Below are 23074 nucleotides of genomic sequence, written 5' to 3'. Positions count from 1 at the left end.
TGGATTTGATGCGGGCTTCCGTGGTCTTAGCGTTTGACGCCGCGCCCGCTGGACAAAATCCAGTTCCTCTCCTGGAGTGAAAGCACCCATATCTTCCCTTCCATGGATTCCAGAGATCTCACTGCCATCCGAGTCGATTTCGCTTGTAGTAGAATTAGTTTCCGAAGGAGACTCACTCACTTGATCTTGATGTGAGGCATTTTGTGTATTGCTTGATGTTCCTGGGAGAGGTGCTCTCATTTTTAGACTTTCATATTTTTTAGAGAAAGTGAAGATCCGCCCAGACTCATAGTCCTGTTTGTCCCGTGCATACTTAAACGCTTTTCTGGTTTTTATTATATCTTCTTGTTTTTTTAAGCGTGTTTTTATTTCAGTTCTGGTTTTTTCAATCAAATCCTTGAATTCCAATTTAGCCAAACTTTCATTAATTTCACTTATTTCTTTGATTACTAGCTCCCGATCTATTCTGGCATATTTAATAAGGATATGGACCATTCTCATGGAAGCCTCCAAATTGCTACTGGCCCATTCCTTTAACATTTCAGGGTTAGGGTTGTCGAAACTAGGGGCTAGTAAAATCCGCAATCCTCGAGGCACCCTATTGACTTCTGCATATTTTTCCAGGGATTTCTGCTCCCACCATTTAGTCATTTCCGACTTCATGAGCTTTTCTAATCTCTTTAGGAGTGACTTGACTTCGCTCTCCGGTTGATTAATTGAAGAGGATTGAGTGCGTCCATTGTTAGGGATGGTGGGTGAATTTTCAAATAGATCTGCAGCTGCTGCTTCACGTTCTTTAATCGTTTCATCAGCCATGCCTTCGTCTGGTTATTGCTTATCTAATATTGTGTGAAGATTTTGTTGAAAACACTGTGGGAGCGTTGTATAAAATCGAAGCAATATGAGGCTTGTCAGGATTAAATGCAAGAATGGTGCACGGAGCCCCGTGTACTGTTCTCGTGATATAGTATCTGTATCCTGCTGGTTGCCAAATACTGATTGCTCCCGCACTGACCTCCCAACCTGCAAATGCCGTTAAGAATTTCGGCAGCAGCGCACAAGCTTACCGGTGAACGCGAGTCCAGGAATCGTCTGTCCTCCGACGGGCTGCTCCTGGTTCCCGCGACCGGCTTCGCTCCTCGCCGCAAAACGCCAATTCAACATCCGGTGCAGGGGGTCACCGCTGTAGATTCCTTCCGGAGCACTGTACGCGAGTAGGCTGAAGGCGGTTGACCCTTGAGAGGGAGGGGGTCCGTGAAAACGGGTAAAGCCTAATCCCGTAGAATAGATGAACAAACACCAGAGTTCCCACTATTGTCACCTCCAATTCAAAAAGGCAAAAAATCGGGACACGGACTCCAAGGTAGGATATATAAAAATCCATCACTGAGATATACACACATAAGACATCAATAGGAATCAAATCTTCTTAGATCATTTTTTTTATTGTTATTTATTTTGTCTTAAGCAGTCAATACATAGCCGCAGTCTGTACAAAGCCAACACGTGTTTCGCGCTCCACTGCGCTTCTTCAGGGCTGTTTACAAACATAGAACATTACAATTAGAATCTAAACAAAATACAACTTGAAATTCAGCATAGTAAATCTATTTAACAACACACTGATGTGAAATTTATACACATCTATACAATTAAAAATTATATTTGCCTCCATGTTCTCTATACCTTCTCCTTTAGGGGCTACAGAAATCATACAACACCTGGTATTCCCAGGCAGTCTCCCATCCAGGTACTAACTAGGCCCGACCCTGCTTAGTGTCAGAAATCAATTGAGCACATATCTTTCTTCTCCACAAGCAGATAACCTAACACCTTTTTTCTTTTACCGTACCTATACATCTATTTATCTATTTATTTACGCAAATACATTTTTTTAAAAAAAGGCTCATTTACCTTTTATAGTCTCTTGATTTTGCTATTCTTTTTTCATCTTCTAAAGTTAGCATTTGTACTTCCACAAAAAGAATTCTAAAGTGGTGAAAAAATATTACCATTATTAGAACTCTAGTAAGGACTCCCAACTAGTTTTCTTTAAATATTTATTTATTTTATTATTTAGTTCCATAAATCTCACCTTATAACGATTTTAATCTCCAAGTTCTAAGTTCATCATTGTCAGTATTTCTTCATTTATTAAGTTCCCCTTGATAAGGTCTGTGAAGAGTAAATGAAACCCTTATAAATTCCATTTCTTTAGCCTCAACCTTAAATTTCTATTAGTACTCTTTTTGCAATTGATTCACTAGCCACTCTACCATCTACTTAATACACTCCATATTAGAGGAAGAGATTATGTCCTTACACTTATAAATCCCTTAAAACCAGCAGTTTCCTCCCCAAGAAAGTTATATTTAATCAAGTTAGAGAATATATCATTAGGTACCTCTATCCTTAAATAGTATCAGTCTCCCCATAGTGGATACGTTATATCCCCACCCTGCACTCTTACCTCCATTCAGGCTAGAAGCCTTCCCGCCCTTCTCCTTCTGAATCCTAGTGCGTACTGAGCACTTTGCTTTCCTCCCCTTAAATACCCTCTAGATTGTTTAATCACCTGCACCTGTTCGGGCGTAAAAAAAAAAAAAGAAAACATTTTGCACCCTGGCATGGCCGGGATTCGAACTCTCGGCACTGGGATAAATATACACTTTCCTTAAGCTATTGAGCTACCTCCTTCTCACGATGTTACTAGTATCCAGGATGTCTATGTTCTATAATTTCAAAATTGCTACAAGTTAATTACTCCTTCTCGTGCCTAATCTTCAAACAGAAAAAGGGGAAAAGAAATACTTTTTAAATATATACATTACGAACCCTGGCATTGCTGGGATTCGAACTCCCAGCACTTGGATAAATAAACACTTTCCTTAAGCTATTAAGCTACTTCCTTCTCACGTGGTTACTAGAATCTTTTAGGGGAAGTTAGCGATTACTAAAATATTGCTCAATCATAAGACTTAACGTTTATCTTTAAATGTTTTAGAACGAACCTTTGTTTTTTTTTAATATAATCATTTAGGTTATTTTTCATATGTTTAGTTCTGTAACTTTATTCAAATCGTTACGAACGAAAATAATATAATGAAATTCTTAATTTGTTACATTTTCCAGAATCAAACCCCCATAGTATGCAGACATTTCACTTCTTTAGTGGCTAGTGCTAATTCTCTCAACATTATTATTTCTTTCCTTAAACAGTAAAGGTACTATTTGACTTTTAGTCTTCTTAGAGGGGAGAGCATTCTATCTCCTATTTCTGGTTTCTCAATTATGAATATGACCTTGTTAAGCCTGCGCTTATCTATACACTTGAATAATGATTACTTTTTATGATCCAAATGTATAGCTTGATAGATGTGTTGTTCTGAATTCAGTCTATTCTATCAGATTAAAGTATATAATTCGCGCTCAATATTTAAGCTATATTGAACAGTACATAATTTATTGATCCAAAAGGTTTCTCCACTCTGTAGTTTTCCTTCTAGATTACCACCTCTCCTGTCTAAGGTGAACGGTTCTATTCCAATAAATCTGATTCCTCCAATTTCCATCAGTTTATGGTTCTCTTTGAAGTGTACTGCCATAGGGTATTTCCAATCACAATTTTTAATAGCCCTAATGTGTTCCATCCATCTGATTTTTAACTTCCTTACTGATGACCCTACATACATTTTGCCACATATGCATGTCATTATATAAACACAATTGTTAGTATTGCAATTAATAAATTAAACGATTTTAAACACTTTCTGATGCCTGCTATCATAAAAAGTTTGTGTTTTGTCTACTATATGCTTACAGCATATACATTGATTGCTTCTGTAAGAACCAGTTGGTAGTACATTACTTATCATAGTTGTCCTACTGGCTACATTCGGGATTTCAAAACTCACTGTGTCCTGTGACTCAATAAATATCTCAAAGTTGGTGCCTTTTTATATACCATGGTCGGTTTTTTCTGCACAATTCTCACTATATCCTTATCTAGGGTTAGTACTTCCCAATGTTTGCATAACGTATTGAAGACTCTAGCATTCCCTTCACTGTAGGTAGTGATATACCGTATCACATCAACATTACCCCCAGAGAGCTTAGTTTTATCCTTTAGTAGTTCATTATGTGTTACTTTCTGAGCCCATACTCTTGCTTTCTCTATATAGCCTTTATCATAGCCTCTTCTTAAGAATCTCTCAGCGATCTCTTTAGTAACACTATCATACTCTCTTTCTTCACTGCATTTCCTATGGGTTTGGGAGTGTTGCAGTAGCAGTGGTTAACCATATGTGATGCTGAACTAACTACTGCTACCTTTTGGCTGTAATAACTATACACTTGTAAATTTGGCTACACCCCCTGTTTCAGGGGGTGGAGACATGTAAGTGTACAGTTTTGAATAACTTTACACTTGTAAATTGTGAATAGCTGAAATAGTAAAGTTACCGGCAAGAGTTAACTTACACTTGTAGATTTACTCAAATGTAAATTTACCTTTGTGAGTAGGCCCCAAAAACTCCAGGTAATTTAAGGGGGATACATGATTTATAACGTGTCTGCTCCTTCCACTGTAGTTGGCAAGTTGTTCCAAACCTGTACTTGACTAAGGGCCAAGAATGATCTACTGGGTCTTGTTCACATAATACTAGTGAAAACACAACAGTGGTGACCCTAAAATATCTTTACTGCAGATAAGTTGCTAGCAACCATTCATGATACTCTTACAAAAATATGGACCAGTTCAAAATATATGTAAAAAATTACCTGACCTGCGATACAGCTGCATTGTTAGTCTTGGATTTATTAAGATTTAGGGCCAGATGTATCAAAAAATGTTTTGCGATTCCCTAATTGTGAATCTTTGTGATTCGCAATTAGGGAATCGCAAAACGGCATCCATGAAAGTATGTAGTACACTTTCTGCGATTCCTAAGGGTCGCAAATAACCTCATAAATATTAATGAGGTAGATCGCAATTTGCGACCCCCTAGGAATCGCATTAATCACAGGGATGGTGGCCTGCTAAGATCAGCAGACCACCATGTCTGTGATTGTTTTTGATTAAAGCAATCTTTTTTTTTTTTAAAGCAGCCTGTTTTCCTTAAAGGAAAACAAGATGCTTTACAAAAAGAAAAATGAAACGGGTTTTTTTTCATTTTTTAAGAGCAGGCAGTGGTCGGTGGGACCACTGCCTGCTCTTAAAAATGCTTTTACAAACATTCACAAAGGTTAAGGGGCCCCTTGGGGACCCCTTCCTATTTGCAAATGGGTTCCCACCTACTTGAAGTAGGTGGTAAAATGCAAATGTTTTGCGACTGCATTCACAGTCACAAAACCTTCATGCATACTGTTAGGAATCGCTATTTGCTAGGGACGCCCTAAACACACCCCTTCCAAATAACGAATCGCGAACCCATTTTGCGATTCAGTAACAGGTTACAGATTCACAAAATTGGGTTTGATGCTTCGCAAAAGCATTTTTTGCGATCGCAAACAGGACGATTCTGCAAATCGGCCCGTTTGCGGGAAGAAAAATGCTTGATGCATCTGGCCCTTATACTCATATGTAAGTTTACTGTTGTGAATAGGGGCCAGATGGTGTAAATTGCCATATTATTTTAGCAAGAGGTTGACATTAGTTGTGTTATCAGAAATAACATTAACATAGTGTAAAGAAATTTTCCATTCTGCTGTCCAGAGAGCAATCTGTAGAAAGTAACACTGCAAGGACACTGGACCTCACAGAGAGCAAATATGTAAACAAGAAGGCGGCAAAGTTGAATACGTTTGCTTACCTTTCAAATGCATTTCTGACTGAAACACTGTTTGTTCTGTACAGTGCAGATACGAAAGACTGTACAAGAAATCTCCTTCCCGTCTTCATAGAGAATCATTGGAGAGCAGGATATAAAGAGACATGAGATTAGTAATGGAGCAAGGACACAAAAAACGATTACGAGAGGGGAGCTGTAGGATCACTATTATCTGACTGCAGGCCCAACAGCTGTCTAAGGTAGGGGGGATAAGTACATGGCTTGGAATAGTTTTGTAAGGACCAATACAATTACCATGAGGCTGATAATATACATGAACAATATACTTACCTTCGGTAACACCTTTTCTGGTGGAGGCTATATCTAACCTCAGGTCCCTCACCTTGAGAATTTCCTCAAGACTGGTTCCAGAAACTTTAAAGCAATTGCGCCGTGCTTCAGTAGCTGGCATCTTGCGGATTAACGTCCGTTTGGTCCCACCTCAGATGTGACATCGGGCCCCTATATGTGCACCACCTCTGCATGTTGACGTCAGCTTCTTACTGATTCCTCTCCGTACCATCAGACGCAGACCCATGGAAATCAGATAGGACAGTGTGTATATCTTTTTAGGTTTGGCATCTTATTAAAAGGAGTATGTAAGTCCATTTCACAAAATGGAGAGGTGGGTAAGTTTGTAAGGACACTGCAGTTAAATACAGTCTCTACCAGACAAAACATTACAGAAGGCAAGTAACTTGTTCTTCTGGTAGATACGTCTAACCAGAGATTACTCATCTTGTGAATAGATACCTTAGCAGTACCTCCTCTGGTAGTGGGTTTGTGGGTGGCTCAAACCAGGAAGTCCTGCAGGACTGATCAGGTGAAGTGCCCGTCCTGCTGAACCTGGCTGTCTAGGCAGTAATGCTTCATGAACGTGTGGAGAGACACCCAGGTCACAGCCTGGCAAATGTCCAGAACTGGCAAACCACGCGCCACCACAGTGCTAGCAGCCTTCGCTCTGGTGGAATGAGCATGCATGCCTTTTTGGGGCTGCTTTTTGGCTAGCCCGTATCAGATCTTGATACATAGCACAATCCATCTAGAAATAGTCCTATTCTGCACCACATTGCCTTTCTTAGCTCCAAACAAACAAACCAATAGTTGGTCATCCTGTGGATACCCTCTAGATTGGTACTCATAAAAGTTAAGTGCCTGTTTAGGGTCATGGCGATGAAACCATTCTTACTCTTTGGAGTGATGAGGAGGTGCATAGAAAGTCAACAAGGTGATGGATTGCTAGTTGTGTAGGAGTCAGGAGTGACTTTGGTATGTTGATGGAAATGCCCAATGATGCCAGTAGTTCGGCAGTCGTTTGGAGGTGGACATGACTGCTTAAGGTGGGCCCACCATCAGCAGGCAGTCATCGAGGTATGGGAAAATGGAAGACTAGTATTCCCAAACTCCTTAGAAGGACTGCAATGACCTCCCTCACCTTGTTGAATACCTGAGGTGTGCTTGTAAGGGCAAATGGAAGCACAGAGTACTGAAAGTGCTTGTGGCTTACCTGAATCGAAGGTAACGCCTATGAGACTATATAACTAGGATGGGAAATATGCGTTCTGTAAATCTAGCGCTGCCATTTAATCTCCTAGATACAGGGCAGACAGTACTATGGCAAGTCTGAGCATTGTGATGCGGTGCTTCCGGAGGAATACGTTTAGAGGACTAAGATCCATCCTTTTTCAGCACCAGAAAGTAACAAGAGTAACAACCAGTCTCGATTTCTGACAATGGAACCCTCTCTATTTCTCTCTTGGCCAAGAGATCGTGAACTTCTTCAGGGAGTATGGACAAATGGTCCTGTGGGTGGTGTTACTGTATGGGCGTCATCCTTGGGGATTATGATAGAAAGGGCAGGGAGTACCCTTGTGTGATGATCTGGGGCACCTGCTGGTCTGACATGATGCACAGCTATCTGGGAGGTAAAATGTTACCCGACCTCACAAAAGGCAATCGTGCACGATCAAGGATAACTTAAAGTGGTTTTGCGGAGGCTGCAGGGCAGGGGTTTAGGTTTGACTACTGAGTTGCCCTTAGAGGGCTGGATGCTGTTGGCCTGCTCCCCGGACTTGTGCTCAATAGGACTGGGAGGCCTGTTGTTGCTTAGCCATGTATTACCTTTGCCTGTTGTGAAAACCCCTATCAAAGTCTCAAAAGGGGCACTTTTAGGGGCTAACTATAGAGCAAGCTGAGCTAGGCCTAGAGAGCAGGAGGTGGCCTTGCTCTCTTTAAATCTCTCCAAGGCAGAGTCAGCCTTTGCTCCTTCCGGTATAGAGCAATCAAAGAGCAGGTCCATTAGGGACTGATGGACATCCGAGGAAAACTCTGTGGGGCGTATATATGCGTGGCTCTGCAGCACAACACTGGTTCCGACTGCCCGACCCAGACAGTCAGTAATGTTCAGGCCTGAATAAACTTTGTAATTTGCTGTGCCTTGGCCACAACAAATAAAATGCTGTAAAGTCAGTCTTTTGTCTTATGGGAATGTGGACAACATATCTGCGATCCTGTCTTACAACATGTGCGAGTAACTACCCAGGAGGAATGAGGTGTTGACAGACCTGAGGGTAAGACTGGCACTGGAAAAAGTGTGTTTTGCGAAGGTTTCCATTCTTTTGGATTCTTGTTCAGACATCGTTGTAGGGAAGCCATTGGGGTCATAGCGGCTGGTAGATGCCTGCACCACAAAGCTTTCAGGGGTGCGGTGAAGGAGGAAATGTGGGTCCTCTGCAGCAGGCCTGTGTCATCTTGCCACTTGTCTCTTCACTGTGAGGCAACATCCTGGTTTTGCCAAGGTGCCCACCAGGACGTATATGTGTGCCTCATTATAATGCAATAGATGTTCTTGGTCGGTCTAGGCTAGGCTCAGAACTTCAGTGAGGACATTTGCTTTGCCCTCTTGCATGAGTAGGTTGAGATCCAGGACCTCTGCCACCCTCCTGATCCCTGGGGCGAAGGATGCAGAGTCTTCTGTTACCATGGCCAGAATTAGAGAGGATAACCCAATGTCTGGTAAGGTATCCTGGTAACTGGCATCCTAAAGGTCTTCAAATAGGTGTTTTTCCTCATATATGTAATTAACCATCATAGTCATCATATTGGTGAGGTATGTCTAAGTTGCATTCTGTGTAATACCCTGGTAGAGAAGTAGGGGCAGAGCATCGAAATCCGACAGAACTATTGGACCAGGGTCTGGCTTTGGTGACATTGGTATCGGCAGCAAAGCTTGAGCCTGTGGCATTGATCGACGTGTCAAGATCAGCATTTGACATTGCACCAAGGCTGGAGCGGGCGGCAAATTGCTCAAGGAAGAGACCAACCTCAGGCAGTGGTCAAGTGGTGCAGTTGGGAACTAATCCACTGACATTGTCCCGACAGGCAGCCACCCAAGATGCTCCAGAGGGAACTGGTGGGGTACTATAGATTTTCTCTGCAGTCTCTCGGAGCTGATGAAGCTTGTCCACGGTTGCAGTCCACTAGAGGGGAAGTGGAAGAGGAATTACTGCTGGAGTCCGTTATGCAGAATGTCTCCGCTGCCTTTGCGTATCCAGGGTGTCACATGACTCAGAATAGTCTGAGTGGTCGGAAGAAGGAGACCCATGTTTTGACTTCTTGTGCTTTTTGTGGGATCCCTTCAACTTACCTGAACTCCATGACTTCAATTTTGAGCGCTTGTGCGAGTGTCCTCAGGAATGACAGTGCGTCTATGCCCTTGACTTGGACTGCTACTGCCAAAGGAGTTCGGTGATGGCTAACTTGGCTTTGTGGTCATGGATGGCTTTGCGATTCATCATTCTTCATGCAGCAGGAACATGACTCCGAGTCATGTGAAATGCTGAGGCATCAGAGGTAGACATTGTAGGTATCCGCAACCAAAATCAGTCATGGCACAGCTTAAAATCTGGCGTTTTAGGGCCCAAATCTGCACACTTGAGAAATTTGAAAGATTTTCCTGAGGGAAAACGTCAGTCAAAAGACAGAACTGCTAGCTCAGGATCAGAGTCGGAAGTCGCGTAAAGAAAGGAACTGGCAGAAGAGATGGCACACATATCAGGGCCCGATGTAAAATCCAAGGCAGGACAGATCCAAAATGAAGCTGCATAATGCCACCTACCATCTCGCAAGGGAATTGTTTTGAACTTTATCAGTGCAGTCTGGTGCTGGAGGAAATTTACAATGTTTGGAATTTGCTGGTAGAAGTCTCCGTCCGAAATATATACATACATACATATATATATATTCTCCACAAAAGTTGCCCGTTAGGATTTGCCACTCACGCAGTGGTTACTGCACTCGATGCCACAGGTGGAAGGGTGTCAGCATGTCTTCAAGCCTTTCAGCACTGCCATACGCGTTTCGAGCTGTAAGGAAGCTCTTGATCACTGGCGCAATGAATGACAAAGCAGGTGAGTATGGAACATCTATTTTATTCAATTACAAGTCCCGCCCATGTGGGCGTCGCACTTGGGCATTCTGGATACTGTAGTTTCCCTCGTATTCCCACAGACTTGAAAAGTTCCTTAACGCAAGTGCGCTGCTTCCACAAACAAAGTTAGAAAATGTCAACCCAGTTGGGTGGAAGGTCTCGAGGGCACCACTGATTACTCCCCCAATCTCTCCGTGGCTCAGGCCACCCGTGTTCTTGAGAATGCTCACAAGCAAGAGCACTCCAGATCCGCTAGATCAGCGGCGGGGCAAATCCGCGACCGAACTGGCCGCATTTATTCTCTCCACAAAAGTTGCCCTTTAGGATTTGCCACTCACGCAGGGGTTACTGAACTCGATGCCACAGGTGGAAGGGTGTCAGCATGTTTTCAAGCCTTTCAGCACTGCCATACGCATTTCGAGCTGTAAGGAAGCTCTTGATCACTGGCACAATGAATGACAAAGCAGGTGAGTATGGAACATCTATTTTATTCAATTGCAAGTCTGGATACTGTAGTTTCCCTCGTATGCCCACAGACTTGAAAAATTGCTTAACGCAAGTGCGCTGCTTCCACAAACAAAGTTAGAAAATGTCAACCCGGTTGGGTGGAAGGTCTCGAGGGCACCACTGATTACTCCCCCAATCTCTCCGTGGCTAAAAATCTCAATCATTGCCAAAGCTGGAATTGTTCTAATTATTTAGGAAATATGAAGTTTAGAAAAAGAATGGTTTCACTCTTGTAATCCTAGTTCTCTCTCAGGGGAAATTATAAGTACTGAACAGTCCTGAGGGATCCCGAAGCAGTTTTTTCAAAGTCACATCTACTTTGCCTTACTTCGGAAAAGCCAGGAAACATGTGACAGACATTTGGACATGTGTACATTTGGCAGCCTTAAAAACAGGCTAGATTGCAAATGTTTATGGAATCACTTTAGAATTTAGAAAGAAAAAAGGGTGAGTCCCTTAAAAATCACTTTAACAAAAATGAAAAAGTGATCTTTTAAAAAGATTCTTCACAAACGCTTTTTACTTCTTTTTAAAGTAAGCTAAGGAATAACACATAGCAATGTAGTCTGCATAGGCTGCAGCACTGAAACATTGTAAATAGGACAGTGTGCCTTTAAGGGCCTTCTCACCTCCAGTGTCCCATCATGTCCTGCAGGTGGCAGTTTACTCAGTTCTTTTTGACGAGAGAATAAGTAGTATAGTGGCATACATGTATTATCTCTTCCATTGGGAAGGAGGGAGGGTTGCTTATGATTTTAATGGAGATTCCCCTGACAGAGAACTAGGATTACAGGTAAGAGGCCACTACTTCTCTCTCAGGGGATCTCCATTGATAACCACTTAATAGATTCACAAGCTTTTCTCTCAAAGATTCCGCAAAGGAAGAGATAAAAAAGGAGAAAAGTAAAATCAGACAAACAAGTTCTTTAGAGATGCTTGCCCCACTTGTGCCTTAGCATCCGAATCAAGACCATAGTGTCTTGTAAAGTTGTGAACTGATCTCTAATTTGCAGCCTTGTGCTTAAGCAAAGCAGTAGCAGAAGTTTACCTCTGGTGGAGTGGGCCCTAGCTATACCGGATAGGGTTTTGTTTGCTTTTTGAAAACAAAGGATTATTCAGGAGACAATCCATCTAGATAAGGATTGTTCAGAAGTGGCGTACCATGTTCGTAGAGGACCATGGTTGACATAGAGCTGTTTATATTTTCTTAAAGATTTTGTCCTATCTGGATAGAACTTCAAAACCCTTCTAACATCGAGAGTGTGGCGAGATCTCTCTGCAAGAGAAGAGGGGCTTTGAAGAACATATGTAAAGCAATAGTCTGATTGACACAGAAATCTAAGACTATTTTAGGGAGAAATTTAGGATGGGTCCTCATCACTACCCTGTTACTATGGAATTCTGTGTAAGGCTCGTGTGAACAGAGAGCCTGTATCTTGCTAACTCTGCGAGCTGACATAATGGCTAACAAGAAGGAGGCCTCCCAAGAGATGTGTTGGAGAGAAGCCCTATGAATGGGTTCCAATCAGGCAGAGAGGACAATGTTTAACTACCATGGAGGAGAAGGTCTCCTTAGGGGAGGATATATCTTCTTAATGCTTTCCAAAAAATCTTTGACAACAGGCATTGTGAAAACGGATGTATGTGAAGAACATTTTTGATACGCTGTGATTACTACAAGATATACTCTAATTGAGGAGAAATTAAATTTTGCTTTTGCAAGATGGAGAAGATATGGAAGAACAGCCTCTTCTTGAAAAGTAAGAGGATTGACATTGTTTGAGAACGTCAGATGCAGAATCTCTTCCATTTAAATGAGTAGGAAGTCCTAGTAGATGGTCTCTAGACTTTTCTTAGCACATCCATTGCATTCCTGAGGAAGGTTTAGGTGGCCATATTGTATGAGTTCAGGAGATACGCAGCCAAGTTCAGAGAGGGAAGGTTGAAATGTTGAATCTGGTCTCCGAACTTCTAAAGAAAATCTGGTCTGCACAGCAGCTTCTTGTGTGGACACTCTGAAAGGTGAAAGAGACCTGTGTATTACCACTGTTGAGACCACTCCGGAACAATGAGAATCATTCTGGCTTTAGAGTGTAAGAACTAGACCATCACTGTTGACAGTAGGGGAATTGAAGGAAAGGCGTAAATAAATTTGACTAACCAGTCGATACATAGGGCATTCCCCAGTATTCCTGGTTGGTAGAACCTTGAGGCAAAGCTTGGGCATTTTTTTGTTTTCTACGTCTGCGAAAAGATCTATTTGTGGAAAACCCCAATCAGAGAAGGTTTTGTGAAGTACAGCGTCATTTAGAACCCACTTGTGATTTTCTTGAATGGCTCTACTGAGAGTGTTCATCTGAGCATTCTGGGTTCCCAGAAGATGAGCCACTTCCAGATTGCTAGAGCTTCCATGGACAGAGGTCTGGATCTTGTCCCTCCCTACTTGTTTAGATATTGCATAGTAATTGCATTGTCCGTCTGAACAATGAGACAGTCTGTTCTAAAAGATGGGAGGAAAGCCTTCAGGGCTAGCTGTACTGCCCTCAGTTCCAGAAGGCTGATATGGTAAGACTGTTCATTCAGAGACCACAGGCTGTGAATCTGTAGATGGTCCATATGAGCACCCCAACCTGTCAAGGTAGAAACTGTCACTATGGTTCGGGGTAGAATCCCTTGGTGGAAATTCATCCCATTGAGGAGATTCTCTGACCGGCACCACCATCTGACCGATTGTTTCGTATGAGTGGTCAGAAGCACTCTGTCTTTCCATCTTCTTGAGGTCTGATCCCATTGATCTTTTAGGCATTGTTGTAGAGGTTGCATGAAAAGACATGCGTGTGGGACAAGGAAGATGCACAACACCAATGAACCCAGGCGAGAAGAGACTTGTCTCACTGTTGAATTCAATGTTTTCTTCAGATTGTGACATTTCTGAAGTATAGATAATTGTCTTCACGCTGTAGGACACAGTTTTGAGTGTACTGTGTCTAGAACTGCACCCATGTAATGCAAGGATTGAAGAGGTGTTGAGATGGATTTCTTTGTGATTCAATTGCTGATCTAGATGATTGAGAGTTGGGACTGTGAAGTGAAAATGTTGGCTTGCTTGCTAATAGAAAGATGCCTTGATGAGCCAATCATCCTGATATGGATAGACAACGATTCCCATGTTTCAGAGGTAGGCTGCTACAACCGCCATGCATTTGGAGAAGGTTTGCGGTGCAGACTTGAGGCCGGAGGGAAGGACCTTGTATTGGTAGCAGTCTTTTCCAACAATGAGCCTCAGAAATGTTTGATGTTTTTGGGCAATTGGGATGAGAAAATAGGCATCTTGCAGGTCTATTGAGCATAGCCAGTCCCCATGATGGAGTTGAGAGTAGATCTGATGAAGAGCCCACATCCTGATTTTTTCTTTGAGCTTTTTTTAGGTCCAAAATGGATCTGTATTCGTTTTTGGGTTCCTTCGTGTTCACCTGAAAATAACATGAATACATTTCCATTCCTTTCAGATGAGAGGGGACCTTTTCCACCGCCTGTTTTTGCAAAACGATGGATACTTCGGTGGAATAGATGGTGGTGGACACTTGAATCTGAGACAGTATCCATGCTCTACAATATTCAGAACCCATTTGTCAGTGGTTATATTTTGCCACTCTTGCAGGAAAGATGATATGCTTGCCCCTACTGGAGAAGGCAACAGAAGAGGGGGAAGAGATGACTCATTGTTTGGCACCCATTGTTTTAGTGGCTTGGGCAGATGACTGCTATCCTCCTCTGCCCCTTGACTGACTACACTTTTGTTAATGTCTATGAGGCTGAGATGCTGTCCTGTAGGCCAATGAGGGGTTTGAACCCTCTAGTGGAAATAGCGGTGGTCATAGGGCCTATAGGAATGTCTCCTATATTCTATCCTCTCTTCTAATCCGACAACTTTGAGAGTGTCAAGTTTGGACTTCAATCTAGACATCTCATTGTCAGCATGAGAGCCAAACAAGATGTTATCAGAAAACGGCAGGTTGAGAATACGATGTTGTACTTCAAGTATCAAGACCTTAAATCTCAGCCAAGAAGAGCGACGAAGACCCAGGCCATAACCAGGGCCGGACTGGCAACCGAAACCAGCCCTGGCAAACTGCTCGGCCGGCCTCCCCTGGGGTGAGGGGGGTGCAGCCGAGCAGTTTGCGAGGGCCGATTTCGGCCCGTTTTTGTTACAGGGGGCCGATATTGCCTACCCCCGGTAACAAAAATGGCCCCCCAGGGGCCCAAAATAGGCCCCCCACCCTAGCGGCCCACCGGGGAAACGCCTGGTGCCCGCTATGGCCAGTCCGGCCTTGTCCATAACAGCAGTCATGCACTGCTACAGTGGAGGAATCTGCTGCAGCACTCATAACCTGGTACAACACCATCATGCTTTCATTACCAATCTCATGGAAATCCTGGTGCTTATCTCTGGGAAGATCATCCATGAATTGTTGAATGGTGTCCCAAAGAGACCTATCATAGCATTCTTAGAGGGCAGTTGCACTAGCAGCTTTAATGGAAACTGCAGAGGTTCTGCAGACCTTTCTGCCCACTGAATCCAGTTTCTTGCATTCCTTATCAGGAGGTACTGCAGAGGATGGCATCATGGCATGAAGTTTTTAAGCTGCTGAAACAATGACAGAGTCTGGAATTTACAGCAACCGGAGTCAGTAAAATTTCATCAGTGGTTCTAGAAGGCCTGGAACCAAAGGGAGTAGTGGTCAAGCTGTGGACCTTTGATGAAGTGTCTCAAAGATTGCCGACGTGGATGTTGTAGTAGTTAGTAAAGCGATATTCAGTTTGTTACATCCACTTATAAGAACTTCCTGAAAGGTGTTAATATCATCTAGTGGTGATATATTCTGTGGAGGAGAATTCGTTAAGGTAGGCAAATACAATCCTGAAAATAATATATAATAAGATTGGTAGGATTTTAAAGATGTAGAGTATCTTCTCCGCCTCAAATGAGAGCGCCTGCGAGATCTTGAATGATGTAGATGGTGGGATCTCAACCATGACCTAGACCTACAGGAGTGATGTCTGGTGCGATGGGAGCGAGATCTAGGTTGCCGTGGTATATGTGTCACTGGCTCAATAGGCTGTGGTGGAGGAGAGACTGGCAAAATTGGCAACGGAGGTGCTGTAATTGCTGGTTGAGGAGGAGGAGGAGGTGAAGGCTGGGGCGATCGCTGTGGAGGTGAAGTAGATTTCGCTGAAACTCGAGGCGAAGTTGGTGAATCTGGAATGGTCACTGGAGAGGTGGGCCTGGATGGTGAATGGGCCCGAAAGTACTCAGATTTATTTATTTATTTATTTATTTATTTTGGCATTTATAAAGCGCGAACGAATACCCGTAGGCGTCTCGGCGCTAGACTGAACGACTGACTCTCCACAGCATTGAGAAGGACCCGGGGAATTACTGGTTCAACAACCAAGTTTTTAGGCTCTTACGAAACTGCAATAATGATTTGCTTGATCTGATATGCTGAGGAAGCATATTCCAGATCTTGGGAGCTGCTACCGTAAAGCGGCGGTCACCCCATGAGACAGTTTTAGAGCGTGGGACCATTAGATTATTAAGACTCGAGGATCTGAGTTGTCTAGTTGGTCTATAGAATTTAAGTTGGTCCTTGAGAGGACGTGGACCTTGGTCGTGTAGGGTTTTATAAAGTATACAAAGAGATTTGAAAGTGATCCTATTCTTAATCGTCAACCAGTGGAGTATCTTGATGGTGTCCGAGACGGGTGAAAACTTGGGTGATCTTGTCAGGAGGCGTGCTGCCGCGTTCTGAATGGTTTGTAGTTTTTTTATAACTCTGGTTTGACCATTAAGAAAAAGCGAGTTGCAGTAGTCCAAAGAGGAAAGGACCAAGGAGGTTACCAGAGTTTTGGCAGCTGCATCGGGAAGAACTGGCATGATTTTCCTTATCATCTTTAACTTGTAATGAGCGGTAGCTGCTACTTTATTGGCGTGTGCCATAAAGTTTAGATGATCATCAAAAATAATTCCCAGGTTCCTAACCTTGAAGGTCGGATTGGGTGGAGTACCGAACTCAGGGGGCCACCAAGGAGCAGGCCAGCTCGGAGAGAGGGGTCCAAAAATGACCACCTCCGTTTTGTCGGAGTGGAGCTTTAGGCAGTTCCCTGCCATCCACTCTCCTATCTGGCTCATGGTATTTTGAAAGCGTTCTGCCACTTCCGTTCCTTTATCCTTAATAGCCAATACGAGTTGTGTATCATCAGCATAAGAGGTTAGGCTCATCCCAGATGCCTTTATTATACTTGCAAGGTCCGACACATAGATATTAAATAGCGTCGGACTCAGGGATGAGCCTTGGGGAACCCCACACGGGAGCGACAGCTTAGCTGACTGATATGGTCCCAGTGTGACCACCTGAGTTCTGTCGGCAAGAAAAGACGCAATCAACTCTCTGGCTAGATGGTCAATGCCCCTCTTCCCGATACGGTCGACCAGGATCTTGTGGTCGACCGTATCAAAAGCCGCCGAGAGGTCCAACAGTACAAGCAGCGCTGTCATGCCCTGATCACGGGTGGTTCTAATATCATCCGCTGCCTTGAGAAGGGCTGTTTCAGTGCCGTGGAATTTACGAAAACCGTACTGTGTGTCATCCAAGAGCAGGTTTGTTTCTAGGTATTCTGAGAGCTGCTGATTCATCGCCTTTTCTGCCACTTTAGCTAGGAAGGGAAGACTAGCTATGGGCCTATAATTCTTGAGTTCTTCAGTGTCCAGACTGGGTTTTTTTAATAGAGGTTTGATCAGCGTGTTTTTAAGGCAGTTAGGGTAGATCCCAGAGGTCAGTATAGTATTGCAGACCTGAGTAATGGCCGGGGCGGTAATGTCCATCACCATAGAAAATACTGCAGGGGGGCAGGGATCCAGGGCCGAACCTGATTTAATAGATTTCATGATGGTAATTATTTGATCCGTGGAAAGGGTCCTAAAGCTAGTCAAGGAGCTAATGGATCTGGTGTGAGTAGGGGGGGCCTTGCTGATGTGATTTTGAGAGGAAAAGGCTTGGTAGATGTTATTAACCTTAGAGTAGAAAAATTCTGACAGTGCGTCACAAAGTGGTTGGGACGGGGGTGGGTGTAGGCTTGGGCAGCACCAGTCAAAGTTCGTGTAATGGTAAACAATTGTCTGGTAGAATTTTTGGATGTTTCGATTTGCTCGCAGAAGTATATTTTTTTGGTAGCCACAATCGTGGATTTATAAGTGGCCAGGGATTCTTTGTAGATAGTTTTACTTTTAGAGTCATAGCTTCTGCGCCATTGCCTTTCCTTGTTCCTGCTTATCTGTTTTAAGACTCTTAGTTCTTCGGTGAACCACGGAGCGGAAGGAGTGCTTCTGTTCCTGGAGTAACGTTTAGTCGGTACCAGATGATTTGAGGCCTCGCTAAACCAGTCATGAAATTGGCTGGTAGCGATGATAGGATCAGCAGATAAGATAGGGTGGGTTTCATCTAGTAATGCTACAAGTTTATTCCGGTCTAGACTCTTCCAAACCTTGAAGGAGGATGTTATAGAAGGTGCAGTGTTATTCTTCGCTGCTTCCTTAATTTTTAAACTGCTGAAGATGGCATAATGATCCGTCCAAGGCATAGGCGAGATGTGTGATATATGTAGGCCCTCTGCGTTGGAGAAGATACCATCTAGCGTATGTCCTGCTTTGTGAGTGGGGGCAGTAACTAGTTGTTTGAGACCCATGATTTCTAGGTCCGAAATGAGGGCAACGGTATCCCTATCCTCCAGCTGTTCTAAATGAAAATTCACATCGCCCATTATTGTAACAGATGCTTCTGTGGCTAAGACTTCTGTTAAAACACTGAGGTTGGTGAGGAAGTTTGCTTTGGTCCCCGGGGGATGATATAAAAGTACACCCTTAAAATTATAGAGAGCTGTAAGTTTTATATCGAAGTACATAGCTTCACAAGCGGTGACAGGGATGGGTGATGTTCGAATTTTGAGGTGCTCTCGAATTATAATCGCTAGCCCCCCACCCTTTTTTCCAAGCCTGTCCTGTCGATAGACTTTATAGCCAGAGGGAACTGCCACCGCAAAGTCGGGGCCTGAGGCGTCATCTGCCCAGGTTTCTGTGATGTACAGTACATCCAGGTTATTATCATTAATAAGGTCAGCAATTTCTTGGCTGTGTTTGACTAAGGAGCGTGCATTAATAAGTGCCATTAAAGTGACCACTTCATTGATGTCATTCTGCTGATTAACAGCGACCATAGTGTTATAGGTCCGGATCATAATGCTGCAGTGTGGGCAGGTCAGGTAGGCGTCCTTATACAATAGTGAAGGATCATATATGGTGCATTGTGAGGAGGGGGCAGGATGAAGCTTCATGAGAGTTGAGCGGTCATATGTTTGCCTGATTTGAGAGGAGAACACAACAGGGGTAGTGGCCCTTGGCCCGGGACAGGCGCGGACGGGCGCATACGGGCTCGCCTTTGGTGCGCCTTCGGCGCGCCCGCTGCGCTCGCCCGCTGCGCGGACGAGTGTTCCCTCCCATTTATCCGTGTGAGGAGGGCGTAGGCGTCGAGCAGCTGCAGCGCTACCCCTCCCTCACCCAAGATGGCCAGCCCCTTTCCTCACAGCGCGAGAGTATGACAGAGCGCGCGAGGAGTGATGGCAAGGCAGCGAGGCACAAGTAAGTAGCAGCAATTAGTTGTTAACAGTATTTAAAAAGGTTTGACACAGTGAAATAAACATCAATGGCTAAAATACAGTGCGATAAAAATTCTAAGCGCTAAGTGAAATCCCCCGGCTTCCGCCTCAGGGGAGAGACCAGTGTAAGTCAGCGGGATGCAGAAACTGACTGGCTAAATACTCTGGGAGGGCGTGGGCATCGAGCAGCTGCAGCGCTACCCCTCCCTCACCCAAGATGTCCGGCCCCTTCCCTCACAGCGCGAAAGTATGACAGAGCGCGCGAGGAGTGATGGCAAGGCAGCGAGGCACAAGTAAGTAGCAGCAATTAGTTGTTAAAAGTATTTAAAAAGGTTTGACACAGTGAAATAAACATCAGTGGCTAAAATACAGTGCGATAAAAATTCTAAGCGCTAAGTGAAATCCCTCGGCTTCCGCCTCAGGGGAGAGACCAGTGTAAGTCAGCGGGATGCAGAAACTGACTGGCTAAACACTCTGGGAGGGCGTGGGCGTCGAGCAGCTGCAGCCCTCCCTCACCCAAGATGGCCGGCCCCTTCCCTCACAGCGCGAGAGTATGACAGAGCGCGCGAGGAGTGATGGCAAGGCAGCGAGGCACAAGTAAGTAGCAGCAATTAGTTGTTAAAAGTATTTAAAAAGGTTTGACACAGTGAAATAAACATCAATGGCTAAAATACAGTGCGATAAAAATTCTAAGCGCTAAGTGAAATCCCCCGGCTTCCGCCTCAGGGGAGAGACCAGTGTAAGATTCCGACTGTGAAGGAAGTCTGTGCGCTTTCATCCGTGAAAGCCACTCAGCTGTCTTGGTCAGGGCAGTTGGATGTTGCCTCGATATCGAGCCATGTCTCAGCATCAAAGTTCTCGATGTTGCATGGTGTCTCGATATCAAAGTCTTCATTGATGTCAGCGGTGACCTCCTCCTCAACATCATAAGAGTTCTCGTCGTCAAAACAGCTCTTGAAGTTGAGCAAGAAGGTGCAGTACCTCTTCTTGACATTCGAATTTCTCAACTTCAAATGAGAGTGATGTCTTCCTCCAGATACTCTCTTTTTAGATCTCCCTCTGTGGGAGTCCTCGGAGCATGACTTAGGGGTACTACTAAAGGGCGCAGTCTCTCCTTGCCTGTCAGAAGTCTCACCAGTCAGAGAATCTTGTCATCTGCGGTGCTCCAGTGGCTATGGAGGTGAATCGACTCTCTCTTCCTCAAAGTGCACCTAGAAAGGGTCCTGCAGTGCTGACACATCTTGGGGTCATAAGATTCTGGCAAACCTAAGATACAGATCCTGTGCGGGTCAGTTTTTGCCATTTTTCTGCTGCAGTCTGGGCAGTTCACAAAAAGGCATGGCATTTTTCGAAAAATTGGATACATTTCCTGTCAGGAAATTATCAAAAAATGTTCTACGCCCTAAAGGATGTTGAGTATATCAGTTTTAGAAAACCTGAGTTTTAGATTTTTGTGGAAAAAAACCTTTAAAAAAAGGCAGAGCTCTGCTGTCAGCAGGAGCCAGAAAAATGAACTGCCAGGTACAGTACATGAATGGACACTTGGAGGTCAGAAGGCCCTTAAAGGCACAGTATTCTAATTACATGGTTTCAATGCTGCAGCCTATACAGGCCTTATTGCTATGTTTTATTCCTTAGCTTACTTTAAAAAGAAGTAAAAAGCGTTTGTGAAGGAAATTTTTCACAGATCCCTTTTTCATTTTTGTTAAAGTGATTTTTAAGGGTATGACCCTTTTTCCTTCTAATTTTTTTAATAATTCCATGAATATTGGCAATATAGTCTGTTTTTAAGGCTGCAAAAAATTTACATATCAAAATGTCTGTCACAAGTTTCCTGGCCCTTCCGAAGTAAGACGAAGTAGATGTGACTTTGAAAGAACTGCTCTGGGATCCCCACATGTGGGCGGGACTATTCAGTTCTTATAATTATCAATGGAGATCCCCCTGACCTCCACTGTAGGTTTATAAGCCTTAGTCCCTTAGTCTGCAGCTGTTGGCTAGCCCTATTCTCCCTGCAATGAGGTGGGAAATGCATTCCAGAAGCCACATAGTAGACCACTTTGATTGATAATTCGCCCTGAATGAGCAGCGATGACCCATAAGACCCCATCAGAATATTCAGGGTGGGGCTGCTGCCCCACCTGTTGGCACAACATCATGAAAGACAAGCCTGTCTAAGATACACGTAAAACCTTTGCACCCTCCATTGAACTGGATCAAACGGCCCCAGATCACAATTCGTATGAATGTGTTGTCTGGTTACTGAAGTACCCTGTTTGTCTTACTAAACATCTGTTTAATTTTATGTTGTGGGTCCAGGCCTGCTTTAAACTGGATTTTAGTATCAGATGTGAAAGGACACCAGTAATGTCCATATTACATTTCCCTACACCCCCAGTTGTCAGAGCCCACGTTTAGTGTGGCTGAAAAAATTGACCAACTTGGATTTGCCTTAACACATTGCATTTTGGCCTGTTTGCAGTAATGCAAACAGGAACTAATGACAATGTAAGTAGGCCATTTACTCCATTGGTTACAAAAGGGACCAGGAGTGTCCTAGAATGTTCCCAACACGATTAATGAATGTTTGAAATGAATACACAAGATCTGAACAATACAAATCATGGCTTACAAACATTGGCACTAGTCAACTTTGGAAATGAGTTGTACGATTGATTCACCACACTTACAGGCTGGGGGGAATGTTTGTCAATTCAAAGCAATGCTGGAGGGGTTGTCAAGACTCGGGCTCCAAGATTCATAGGTGGTGGCAATTATATCACAATCAAACATATTGGAACATCACCATTAAAATGTAACAGGTATAACCCTGGCCTCAGATCCCTTAGTAATATTACTGGGGAACACAAGGGAGGAGAGTTGCTACCTTTTCACAACCCCATTCAAGAATCAATCACAGATATGCTTTTGGCAGCAAGGCTTTCTGTTGTTCAGTTCTGGAAGACTCACTCTACCCCACCTTTCAACCTTGTGGTGTTAATTATTTGACCTATATGTATATGAGGAGCCCCTTACATTGTGTGTTTGTCTAGTTGCATTTCACTTATTTGTTTGAGTAGCTGCATTTTAGGAAAAGGGATAAGAACTTTAGATTTTAACATGAGTCTGCAAGAGAATTCCCTTGTAATTTCTCTCACATTACATCATGATCATAAGGTGTATTTTTCTCAAAATAAATGATTTAGATGGCATAAATGAGTTGGGAATTCGAAGACATTCTAGACAACAGAGCAGCATGGTTCCAAGAGCGGTAACACAAAGGTCATCAGTGCAGTTTGTCTCACAACATTTGTACTGTTGGCCTTGTAGACAGGGTCATGGACTGGAGAAATAAATGCAGTTCAGGTACAAATGTTTGTTGTCTTTGCAGAAATACTAAACCCTCATTACAGCAGACTATTAGTGCTTATGGATTAGGCATGTAGGGATTCCTAAGCATGCACTGTATAATATGTTGTCTATTTTCATAATATTCACATTCTTTGGAGCCTACATACACACTGCATGTTACAGTACATGTAGTAGTACTACAATAAAACTACTACTATCTTACGAAATGATATTCACTAACCTCGTG

At 43.5% G+C, this 23074-nt stretch overlaps 1 long non-coding RNA gene across 1 annotated transcript in view; it reads right to left on the bottom strand.

The window, feature by feature from the left end:
• Positions 1 to 1451: 1451 nt before the first annotated feature.
• LOC146798700 (uncharacterized) overlaps positions 1452 to 23074 on the bottom strand; it is a 348412-nt gene continuing 326789 nt past the window's right edge. Inside the window, exons 4-7 of the long non-coding RNA XR_014968751.1 lie at positions 5811 to 5893; positions 2096 to 2175; positions 1915 to 1989; positions 1452 to 1537 (exon numbers count right to left, since the gene is read on the bottom strand). This is a non-coding gene — a long non-coding RNA (uncharacterized LOC146798700). The remainder of the gene's footprint in view (positions 1538 to 1914; positions 1990 to 2095; positions 2176 to 5810; positions 5894 to 23074) is intronic.

This window comes from Triturus cristatus, chromosome 9, assembly GCF_964204655.1.
Source record: "Triturus cristatus chromosome 9, aTriCri1.1, whole genome shotgun sequence".
Lineage (NCBI taxonomy): Eukaryota > Metazoa > Chordata > Amphibia > Caudata > Salamandridae > Triturus > Triturus cristatus.
The sequence above is the reverse complement of the archived record's forward strand: the minus strand, read 5'-3'. Positions and strand labels throughout refer to the sequence as shown.